Here is a 12,424-nt window from a genome sequence, read left to right on the forward strand (position 1 = left end):
TGAGGGGCATTGTTTCAGCATTTTGTGATTGTCCTTTCAGACTTCGACATTACATATCTCAATACTCTAACTTAATGAGAATTAAAGTTTATAAATAGTTTCTTTACAAGTAAAGAAACATATTACATAAAAGCACCAGAACAGGCATCTGAGGCCAAGAGAAACGTGGACATGAGTTTTTCAGATAAGGAACCAGTATGGGTCTCAAAGAGACCCATAGCTATTTAGAAGCAGCACAAAGTCAGGCAGCATCTGGCCATGGCTGTGTTTATTTACCCTGGAGCCACATAGCACTTTTACATTAGTTGCTACTACTTTTAAAATAGTTAATTTCATTATCAATGTGAATTTATGGCTTAAAAAGAAAAAAGGTGGTCTGGCAACAGTGGGTTTTTATTTCACTGACCACAGTCAGGTGGAGCTGAGTAGCAACAGGCCCTTACCTGCCCAGTAAGCAGGGATTGAGTCTTCATTCCTCCAGTAGGCAGATTCATTCTTTAATTTAAACTGCTTGGCACCCCATAAGCATTTTAGTTTGAGACCACTAGTTTGGGACAAAGACCTCCTGATTCCAATATAGTCTTTTTACACCACCACATAGTTATTTCTGAAAATGATGGCTACTTATAATTCAGATACTTAAAAAATGTTTTAGTTTAAGATTATAGTCAGCATTCAACTTCTCTTATGGGGTGATAAAGTTGTGTCTTTTCTCTTCTTCCCTTTCTCCCTTCTTCCCTTTCCCTCCCCTCTCCAAGAATCTGTAGGGACATAGTAGTTTTAGGCAAGATCAAAAGAAATATTTACGTGCAATAAATTATATACATATATATTTTAAAATTGGTGACATGCCAAAGAAGATATATAGATAGCAAATAAACATATGAAAAAATGCTTTAAAACATGTCATCAGGAAAATGCAAATTAAAGCAACAAGGATTGTATGGAATTACAAAACAGCTCAATAGCCAAACCAATCTTGAGAAGAAGGAACAAAGCTGGAGGCATCATGCTCCTTGATTTCAAACTATATTACAAAGCTTTAGTAATCAAAATAGCATGGTATTGGTATAAAAATAGACACATAATAATGGAACAGAATAAAGAATCCAGGAATATGTGGTCAATTAACATACAACAAAGGAACCAAGAATATACGATGGGGAAAGGACAATGTTTCAATAAATGGTGTTGTGAAAACGACAACATGCAGAAGAGTGAAACTGGGCGAGTACTTGAACCATACACAAAAATTAACTCAAAATGGATGAAAGACTTGAATGTAAGACCTAAAACCATAAAACTCCTATAAGAAAACATAGGTGGTAAGTTGTGGATTTGACACAAAAGCAAAGGCAACAAAAGCAAAAAATAAACAAATGGACTACATCAAACTAAAAAGCACAGCAAAGGAAACCATCAAGAAAAATGAAAGGAAAACCTACCTAATGGGAGAAAGTATTTTCAAACAATATATCTGATAAGGAGTTAATATCCAAAGTATAGAAAGAACTCATACAGTTGGCCCTGGCTGGGTGGCTCAGTTGGTTGTAGAGTTGTCCCATGCACTGAAAAGTTGTGGATTCAATTCCTAGTCAAGGCATATACCTAGGTTGTGAGTTTGATCTCCAGGTTGAGGCACATATGGGAGGCAACTGATTGATGTCTTTCTCTTTCTCTCTCTCTCTCTCTTCCCCTTTTTCTCTCTCTAAAAATCAATTAAAACATATTCTCAGGTGAGCATTTTAAAAAATCTCATACAATTCAATAGCAAAAACCTCTCAAACAATTCAAATAAAGTTCTTAAAAAAATTTTTTTAAACCAAAACACGGGTGATGCTGTCTTTAGTCTTTATGGCCCATATTTAGCTGTCAAGAAAGACACATTTGGGAGAACAATTTGGAATCAACTTGTCTTTCTCTATATTGTTATGACAATCATTAAATTGTATTAATTTCTGGTTTTCTAATTATGTATCATCAGGTTTATGACCTCTAAGCATTTGCTTGCTATCTGGCTATTTTTAATTCAAAAAGAAATTACATAATGAAACTAATTATATTTTCCATTGAGATAATGCATTTTTAATTACTCAGAAGGGAGTCAAATTAAGTAGTATTTACCCAAAGTAAATGCAGGAGATAATAAAATATCTTCTTGGCATGTTTAATTCAAAACAGTCCCGTACACAGACGAATTTGGTGTTGGATTAGAGGTACCTGGAGGAAGAGGTTGCCCAGAAACACAGCTCTTTTCTTTTGATCTTCTAGATTTCATCTGCCAACAGCTAACCGATTAGATTCTGGATTTGCCAGTTTCTTCTGCTGCGGAACCATTGGAAATGTGACTAATCCCGGGTGTTTTGTTCCTGCTCATCTGCAGATTGGTCTCTGAAAGTGACTAGATGTGAGCACTGTAACTCCAGCTTTGTAATGCCATTTATCTGGTGACAGAAGCCCTATTTGCAGTAGTTAACTGTCTTTCTTACATTTGCCATGGTCCAGTGGTGTCGCAGAGCTCTGTGGCTTCAGTAGCTAGTTGATGCCAATCAGCAGATTCTAAAGCCTTTACAGAACTCTGAAAGAATAGACAGTGATAGTTCGCACAGCTGAAATGAGGGAAGGAATAATGGACATTCAAATGTTGAAGCCACATAGCTTTCAGAAACTGATTACAGTTCATTTTCTTTGATTAGCTTTTCAGGTTTTGACTTTAATTTTTTACTGTTTAACTTCTGTAAAATGACATTGAGAAAAACATTGTCACATGACATCTGTCAGAAATGTTTAGACAATTATAATCACAAAGAGTGAGCTGCCTGCTTTGTTCTGTACTGTGGACCCTGCTCTGTCCTACCCTGATAGTTGCTGATTCAAATTTTTAAGGGTGTAAATTATTCCTTTTTGAATGCTTGAGGGAAATGGCGTTTATCTTTTGTATGAGATAGGAATGGTGTTCAGCTGACAGAAACTTGAAAAAGAGTGAGTTAAATGAAGTAGTAATCTTTTTACCAGGACAAAGAAGTCTGGCATTTCGAGGCTCAGAAAAATATGGTGTTCCACAGATTATGATCAAGACACAAGATCCTTCTTGCTTTCTGCTCTTCCCTCCTTGTCCTCATTCTTTGAATTTGACTGCTGTGAATGCCCACGTTTCACGCAGCAAGAGAGGGCAGGGCAAAAAGGATGAACGCCTCATGACAGTATTATTTTTCCATCTGACAAATTTGTTGGATTTAGAACTGAATGTTGACCTTTGAGACTCTGAGATGAAATGGAGCCTTCAGAATCTGATGAGACTAATGTTTAAGCCTATCTATTATTTAAAACGGTCTAAGTTTATGTTTAGTGGCACCGTAGGTTTGCCCCAAGTGTGGGAAAGGTATTTCTTCCTCTTAGCAGGTTTCCTTTCAGGAAAGGAGGGACCCCATATTATTAGTTTGATTATAGAGGTTGTCATACTTTAGTATGTATCGGAATCACTTGAAGGATTTTTTGCCATATGGATTCTAAACCCCCTTCCACGGTTTCTGATTCAGAATTTGACTTCCTTGACTTCTGTAACTTCTGTTGATTCAATTTAATTCAACAATGATTTCTTGGTGTGCCTGGCCCTGAAAGACACTGCTAGTCATGAGAAGAGAAACAAAGATGAGGCGTCCAAAGACTTAAAAAGTTTACAAACATATGTCAAGTACCTGCATAACTACTGAGAGACAGAGAATCTGTACTTTTTCTGTTTATACTGTTGGCAGTGTATATAGCATTTTTAATGGAATGCCAAATATCTTTGATCATACTATTCCAATTATTCCAATGATTAGTCTGCATTTTTATTTAAAACAGGAAGTCATGTCCTGTGACCACCCTGAGCCCTAGATAACTTTTGTTTGGGAAGTTCCAGCCCAATTTACTGCATGTGCTATTCCAAGCAGGCTGATCTTCACTACCCTCTATCATGTTCCCCCCAAATGGAAATGGAGAAGAGCCATTATAAGTAATAACAGAGTCAGGGTCTAAATCACAATCTTTGGCTGAAGAAATAACTCATATCTCTTCCTGCAGAAGGTAAATTATACCTGCAACCAAAGATAAAAATAAGCAACTTCAGTAGTGATGGCCCATATAGTTATATGGTTTCTTTCTAGTGAGGGAAACACTTTCTCAACTGTTATTCTTCATCTGTGTACTTCCTCCTCCTCTCGCTGGTCCCTGCAGATTGCTGAGAAGCATGTAGAGGGTGGAGATAGTGGTGTGGAAAGATTATAATGTAATTACAGTGTCTACCAACCTGAGGAAGGATTCATGTCTCCAATAAAACATACTGTTACTAGTAAGCAAAGAAAGGGAATATAGTAAATGTGTGAATCCATGTAAAGTGAGCTAAAAATAAAAGTTTCTTGTTGATTCTAAATTAATTTGAATATTCAATAAAAAGTAAATAAGCTAATGAAATAGAGAAACACATTTACAGTAGCTTATTTACAGTTCTCAAAAGACTATACTGACATATGTGTCCCATGTATCATTGAATAATCATTGCTAACACATGCATTTTATGTGAGAAAATGTACTTAGTAAAGAGTTTGAATGCACAAACATCTTCGATGTTCCCATAAAAAATTTCTATTTATAATTTTTTAAGAATTAAAAATTTAATGCACTGGAACTACCCTATATAACAGGGATTTTTCAACTGGTGTGCCACAAGAATTTTAAAACGTGATACCTAATCAGGGGCACTGACCTCTTTTCCCTTAGATTGTCAAATAAAAAATTACAAGAGCCAACACAACAATAACTGGTGTGAATGAATCAAAATTGTACCTATTTTTTTTTGTCAGATTGGCAAAAAAATACATATTTTGGTGTGCCACAGAATTTAAGTAATTAGCTTATGTGTGCCCTGAAATGAAAAAGGTTGAAAATCGCTGCTACATAAGATGTGCCTAAAAATTATATAGCTGATCTTATAGACACCAGCGTGGAATGGAAAGAATGTGGAGTAATGTAGACCTGACTCTGAGTCATGGCCCTGCCATTTAATAGCTATGTGTTGAAAAAATGGGAAAAGTAATACCCACTTCACAGGATTTGGAAGGATTAAATAAAATAAGGTACATAAAGTACTTAGAAGAATGTTTGATGATATTAATCACTCAATAAATACTTTCTCTTCCACCTCGAATCTTCCTTTTTTTCCTCTCTTCCTCCTCCTGTCTTCTTCGTCTTCTTCTTTTTCTCCTTTTTCTTCCTTTCTCCTCCTCCTCTTTATTTTTCCTGGACTGACTTCCTCATCCTCTTATTTCCATTGCTTGATTTGTCTCAGTGAGGACTGTTCTCCTCAAAGAATCTTCTCATTGAATTTCTATCATCATTTTCTTTTTAAAAAAATAATTTTATTGATTTCAAAGAGGAAGAGAGAGGGAGAGGAAGAAAAAACAAACAAACATCAATTATGAGAGAGAATCATTGATCGGCTGCCTCCTGCAGGCCCCACATTGGGGATCAGGCCCCCATCCTGGGCATGTGCCCTGACCTGGAATCGAACTATGACCTCCTGGTTCATAGGCCGACACTCAACCACTGAGCCATGCTGGCTGGGCTCTATCATCATTTTCACCTGTGTGGTTGACTGATTTCTGAAATAGTCAAATGTCATTTACAAACAATACTATACCTGTGGATAAGACTGGTAAGCATTGCTCAGAGCAATGGTCTACAAACTACTGCCACTGCAAATTCAGCCCTCTGCCTGTTTTCTATTGCCTGTGAGTTAAAGGTAATTTTTACATTTTTAAATATTGAAAAAAATCAGACTCTCAGGGCAGAGAGTTGGAGTGAACTGGATCTGAGTGCAAACAAGGCATTCTGGGACAATTCTATGGCCAGGCTTGGTGGAAACCCTCCTCTCTTATCTCCTAAAAAAAGAAAAGAAAGGAAAAAAATCAGAAGAATATTTCATAGCATATGAAATTCAAATTTCAGTGTCCATAAATAAAGTTTTATTGGAATCCTACTATGAAAAACAGGCTGCTTTTACACAGTGATGCCAGAGTTGAGTTATTGCATCAGAGAGTATAATGGCCACAAAATCTAAAATATTTATTATCTGACCCTTAACAGAAAAAGTTTGGTGATCCATTCTAAAGGAATGGAACATGTATGAATTTTAATTTGGTGCTGAAACCAGTTCTAAAAGGGGAGCTTCATTGTAGGAGCTGCTGCCACAGGGTTAGAGTGAGTATTAAGCTTCTTGGGTGACTGTGTGGAGGAGAGCATTCAAGGAGATAGATGGTGGAGTTTCTGATAGAATTGCCTACACAGAAACAAAGATCCATCTCTCTGCTCTTATTCTGTTAACTCCTGACAGAATTCAGTGAATGATAAGCATATACAAAGCAGTTTTGTTACTTGCTCCTCAGTGTTTTAGACCATTTTATCTATGAAGCAATCAGGTCACTGGTCTGGGGGAGACCAGTATAGTAGGGCCTCACTGAAACAATCCCCTAGGAATGGTTTGGACCCACATTTCAGGAGATATCCAATGACAATGTAAATCCCTCCCCTCCTCCCAATTAGTTTGTTATCCTTGGGAAATCCATTGTTTCCCTGAGCAAGCTGGGAATTCCATTGTATCTCTTTAGGAGAAGGACTGACCAGATCAAATATCCACCTTGAAATCCATTGTAAAGGTTTTTTTAGAAACAGATTGAAACTGATCACATATTCCTTGATAGTATCCCAGATGGAGCCAGTACTTGGAATTGTGAACAAATGTGTATTGTGTGTGTGTGTATTGTGTGTGTGTGTGTGTGTGTGTGTGTGTGTGTGTGTGTTTCAGTTAAATGCAAACAGCTATTCCTGGCAGGGTTAGTAGTATAGTGTTTTACTCTAAAGAAATGGAACTGGGTGAATAGGAAAGGGTGGGAGGTAATCTTTTTCCTACAGCCATGTTGAAGTCACTGTGTCATCTGGTATCCAATGACTGAGACCGAGGGAGAAGACAGAGGAATAAAGCCCATTAGGTGGACTTAAAGCTCAGATGGTTGAACTAGATAAGCCAGTGAATTTAATAAGTTAATGAATGCCATCTGTCAATTGCATTGGTGCTCCTGACTTTTCATAGTGGCATCTATTCCTCTCTTCTCTCAAAGTCTCATCCCAGCCTATTGTTCACTTGCTGCTTGAGTCATTCAATGAGTAGATGAATGAGCCCTTCTCCCACACAACTCTGATTAGCGAGTCACTCGTTCAGTTGAGTGCTAATTATGTGCCAGGCATAGTACTAAGTGCATGGGACACAAAGCAGAATAAGAAGTGTTTCCTGCTCTCCCCAGTGAGGCCCTCACAGGCTCCCAGCGGAGACAGACTTGTAAACAAGTGTAGTGAAGTAGAGTGGGCTCCTAATAGATGTCTGTGGGAGGAAAAATCTCGCCTTGGGTACAGATAAGTGAACTAACAGTTATAGCTCAGTATGAACCACAAGTTTGGGCAGAGATGAAGAACATCTGACTCAGAGCAAGAATCTCTAAAGATTTCCAGGGACCTGGCCTGGTGACTTCGTTGGTTGGAGCATTGTCCTGTACACCACAAAGGTTGTGGGTTCCATTCCTGTCAGGTCACATACATAGTTTGTGGGTTTGATCCCCGGTTGGGTCAGATACAGGAGGCAACCAATTGATGTTTCTCTCTCTCTCTCCCTTCCCCTTCCCTTCTTCTCTCTCTAAAAATCAATAAACATATCCTGGGTGAGGATTTTAAAGAACACAAAGATTTCCAGGGAGAGGATTGAGATTTGAGGAATGAGAAGGGAAGAGTGTGAGGCAGGCAGGAAAAACCACACGTAGGAAGGAGAAATCATATTTAGGAAGGCATACTGATTTGAAACAACTGCAGGCAGGTTGAAATGGCTAGAACCGCAGTGTGTATAGGAGGGAATCGTGTTAGAAATGGGCAAGTGTCAAATCATAAGGGGCCGATGTGCCAGGTAGGCAGTCTGAACGGTAATCTCAGGATCCTGGGGACTGGAGTAGGAGAGTCATGTGATCAGGATTTTGTAACGATGCTTTGGAAGCCATGTGGAGAACGGACTGGGATGTATTGATGCTAGAAGCTGGAAGCCTAGTGAGAGTGATTAGTGTATCTAGAGAGGATGAAACAGAGATTGAGGAGAAAGTCTCAACTAAACAACATGATTTCTTAAAGTGGGGGAGAAGGAGAAAGAGGAGTAGCTGGCATATAGGTTCCAGCTTGAAGTCCAAGCACACGAAAGTAGTTTAAACACTGTACTATCATTATATGAGACATTAATACAGGATAGAGTAGACTTCAGGGACAATAATTCTTTAAGAAATGTGATAGAAATTTGGGAATGAGTGATATATAGGATGAGTGGAGGAAGAAATGTCTAAAGGGGGCTGGAAAAGGACATCAGAGAGAGAGAAAATGAAGGACATTGTGGATCCTGAGGGAAAAGAGTGCATGAAGGAGGCCAGCAAGTGGACAACAGTGCCACACACTGCAGAAAGATCTAGTAAGACCACAACAGAAATTGTCATTCACATCCCAAGAACCTCAAACTTAGACCAGCAGGATTATCCCAGAAGTGCTTCAACCTTCTCTTCTGGATGTATCACCTTTTACTTCTTTTCACTTCTGCCAAATTCTGTTTCCTGGGTGTATTCGTCAATTAACATTTCCTGCTCTTTTTTTTTTAAAGCAGGATATGTTCATTGATTTAGACAGAGAGAGAGAGAGAGAGAGAGAGAGAGAGAGAGAGAGAGAGAGAGGATAGAAAAACATTGATTGGTTGCCTCCCTGATGCACCTGCTTCAATTCTATCAAGCCTGCTTCAATCAGCTGTAGTTTAATAGCATCATTTTTGGCCAATGAGCAAGAACTTCAAAAATAATTTCCCTCTTATGTTCTATTGTTTCTTAAAGAGTTTTACCAGCTCTTCAGCAATGTTTGTACTGGTAAACTGTTCTTTACTGGACTCAGGTTCTGCTAAATTGCCAAGTGCATTGAGACACATTTCTGTAAGAGCTGCATTTTGGCAGTGGATGCCAGTAATTTCACTATGGTGAAATTATCATCGCCCATATTGATAAGATGAGTTTAGAAAGAATTGTTCTCATTGCTGTAGTTCTTCAGCATGCCACAGAAGACAGTCAGGAGCTTCTCACAGGTGGGATCTGTTATCCTGCACAGTGGCCTTAGATGGTCAGTTACAATCTGCACCACCTGCTTGGTCAACGGCACCTCTGCCCTCATGGCTATCCTAGGCTTCCTAGAGCCCTGCCCTTCGAAGCAGCACTGCCTGGTCTTTGCTGTTTAGTAGCCAGCCACACCAGTGGTGAAATCAGTCCAGCACCCACACATGGAATTTGCATAAATTCAATTTTGGCTACTTCTGCTATGGTATTAACTACTTTGGCTGTACAGGAAGACTATGGAATCGACAGACTTCCAAATAGTTGGAAGTATTCCACTTCCTTGGATTTTTTCACTTGTTTCCATATTACTTTGAGCCAGAGCTTGAAGCAGACAATCCAAGCATCCTTCTAAACTACCTTTAGTTCTGTCAACAGTTGTCATTTTCAGCTGCTTCAGGGTATCACTAAGATTATCCATGTTCCTCCTGAGGGTGAGCAGCTGGCAGGGTGGGGCAAAGGTCTCTGGTGCAGGCTGCTCGGTGCCCTGTCCTCCCGCAGCCAGGGAAGGACCTCTGGGGAGGGGCAGAGCACCTGGGAGAAGCAGCCCCTGAAGCTGCAAGCAGCCAAACCAGGGCTGAGAGGAGCAGCAGGGGCCTGGATGGGCGGGTGCAGCGCAGAGGCAGCCTGAGAAGTGCCCACCCCGACTCCCCCTCCCTCTTCCCCTCCTCCCCCCCATATAAGCATAACCAATGAACACAGACACTAGGGTGTGAGGGCATGTGCCCGGGTTGGGGCGGGGGGGGATTGGAGGGGAGGCCAGGGAGAGGTCAATGGGGGAAAATGGAGACATATGTACTACTATTTGTAATACTTTAAACAATAATATAAATAAAATAAAACAGGTACACTGATGCTAGGTTCCACCCCAGAGCTTCTGGCTTAGTTGATAAGGAGTGTGGCCTGGGCATTGGGAGTCCTCAGATCATCTCAGGTGGCTCTCCTGAGCAGTGGAGTTTGAGAACCATTCTCTTTCAAGTTCTCATCTTTTACTGGTGATGACTTATTGTTCCTACATTGAAGTCTGCCTATAGTTGTAAACCAGAAATTTGTTTCCAGCGGAAATATATCCTCTCCCTCTCTTTCTCCTTCTTCCCTCTGCTCCCAACCCATGAGCGAACAATCCTGAAAGCATAACTGACAGGTGTTCTCTCTGCCAGGAGAAAAATGCCAGTCTCCCCTATAGACGTGTTGCTTTGGCCACTTGCCAACAAACAACAAAACCTTGAATATATAAAAATATTTTATACTGAAATTTTGAGGTGCATTAATGTCATTAATGGTATAAGGCCCCATATGAGCTTTGTTCTTAATATGTTCCAGTGAAACAGAAATTTCTAATACAAATATGTTGGTGGTGCTGCTGTCCAAGCTTTATATATCTCTAGTAATCATGTCTCAAGAAAACAGCATCTGCAAAGATTTTGTGTTTGTGTGTTTTTTAAGAGAAATGAAAGAGAATGACAGAGAAGCAATCAGGTATCAATCAGTTCATTTCAGACATTAGTAAAGTACGCCTGCTTGTGTTACATAGGAGAAATGATTTCCTGCTTACCTTCTCTGTTAAAAATCATAATTCTGGTCATTTCATTAGAAACGGTGTAGTATTATCTTTTGTTCTTTATGATATACCTTGCTGTACTACTAAGTTTGTGTATATATCCACTCTTCATAAAGAGCTAGGTTTATTTAAAAATACTAAGTAAATTATCATACATGGCTGCTGGAATTCATTTTGTTGTTAAGATCTTTAATATTTTATAACAATTAAGTCAAAGAAGCAGGACCACAATGACACAGCGACTTTGTTTTTCTCACAGCTGCCTCCACACTCCTGCTCTTTGGGGCCAGTTCTACTCCTGCAAGAAATCTCCAGCTTTATCCACTCACTTGTGTTTAATCAAAAGTCTTCCTTCCACACACTTGAATCCCCAAAACACTCTCAGTCCTGTCATTATTATGTCCAGTGTAGTTTATTCATCAAAGCTGCCGACTTTATTCAAAACCAAAGCTTTGCCCCTTCCTCAGCGCCGGCCTGCTAGTGTGGGTAGAGCAGCCCCCCAGCTGGCGGTCATTTCACACCCATCTCTCCAGAGTTCTCCAGAGACCGCCTGCCCACCTCACAACTGCCACGTGGGCTCTTTGACCTGCCTTTTCTGGTGGGTGGATTATAACCCCTCCTTCAGCCTCTGGGCAGCTGGACACCTCCAGCATCCTTTCCAAAACTCGCCAAGATTTAATTCAAACACTTCCTGCCCCCCAAACCTTTTGGATTCATAATCTCAAGATCACTTGCCTTTCTCTGAACTCTCACAGAATGCCTTGCTATTTCTAAACCATTTATCCCTTTATTCCTTGCATTACAGTTATTTATGATACAGCCTCCTGGCTTATCTCCCCCACTATATTCAAAGCTCCTTAAGAACTTTCATCATTCATTTTTTATTGCCCACAATGTACAGGATACAAAAATAAAATACTAAAATAAAAATAAAGGCATTTATAAAAGTTGTAGTTAGGTTATTATACGAAGTTAATATTATATACATAAACAAGTGTATAATTGAACACCTGGGGAAATTTCTCTAGTTCTTAATTTTGTTCATTTCGTCAGCTTAAGGAAATAAAGTCGATTTATGTTTTCATAGTTTTTTTTCACATATTTTAAAATGGAAATATGCAATTGTTTAGATCAATTTATCTAAAATATTTTAAGTTGTTCCACGAAGTAATTATCATAGTTATTGTGTTACACCAAAGAGCAGATAGCAAATTACTTATTTCCTTTAACAAAAAACTCATTTCTAAAGACTGTTGGGGTTTTAGAAGGACAGGTTTTTCGTCATTTAATTTTTAAGTGTATTTAATGCCTCTATTTTAAGAGCTTTTAGCATAATAGGCCCATTGCTTTCCTGACTATTTTCCCTGTTTTCATGAGGAAGATAATTTATAATTTTATCTTTTTTTGACCTAGTGTTAGTGAACAGACTAAAACAGCTTACTAAATATTTTAAGAAATCATATTAAGGTGGCATTTGTGTCTTTACAACAGCTGCTAGCCATATTGCCAGATCTTTTATTTCATTATGTAAAATGCAGTGCCATTGTTATTCCCATCAATCCAGTTAAAAATGGACAAGGCGCCAACTGTTTTCAGTAGCACCAAAGAGACTACCTGTAAAAGTTCTGGATTGACCTCATTGTAATTT

General features: G+C 39.1%; 1 protein-coding gene across 47 annotated transcripts in view; it reads left to right on the forward strand.

Annotated features, from left to right (window-relative positions):
• Positions 1 to 12,424, forward strand: part of NRCAM (neuronal cell adhesion molecule) — a 278,384-nt gene that overhangs the window by 148,778 nt on the left and 117,182 nt on the right. The gene's annotated exons all lie outside the window — the stretch shown is intronic.

The sequence above is a fragment of the Plecotus auritus genome (assembly GCF_963455305.1).
Source record: "Plecotus auritus genome assembly, chromosome: 4".
Lineage (NCBI taxonomy): Eukaryota > Metazoa > Chordata > Mammalia > Chiroptera > Vespertilionidae > Plecotus > Plecotus auritus.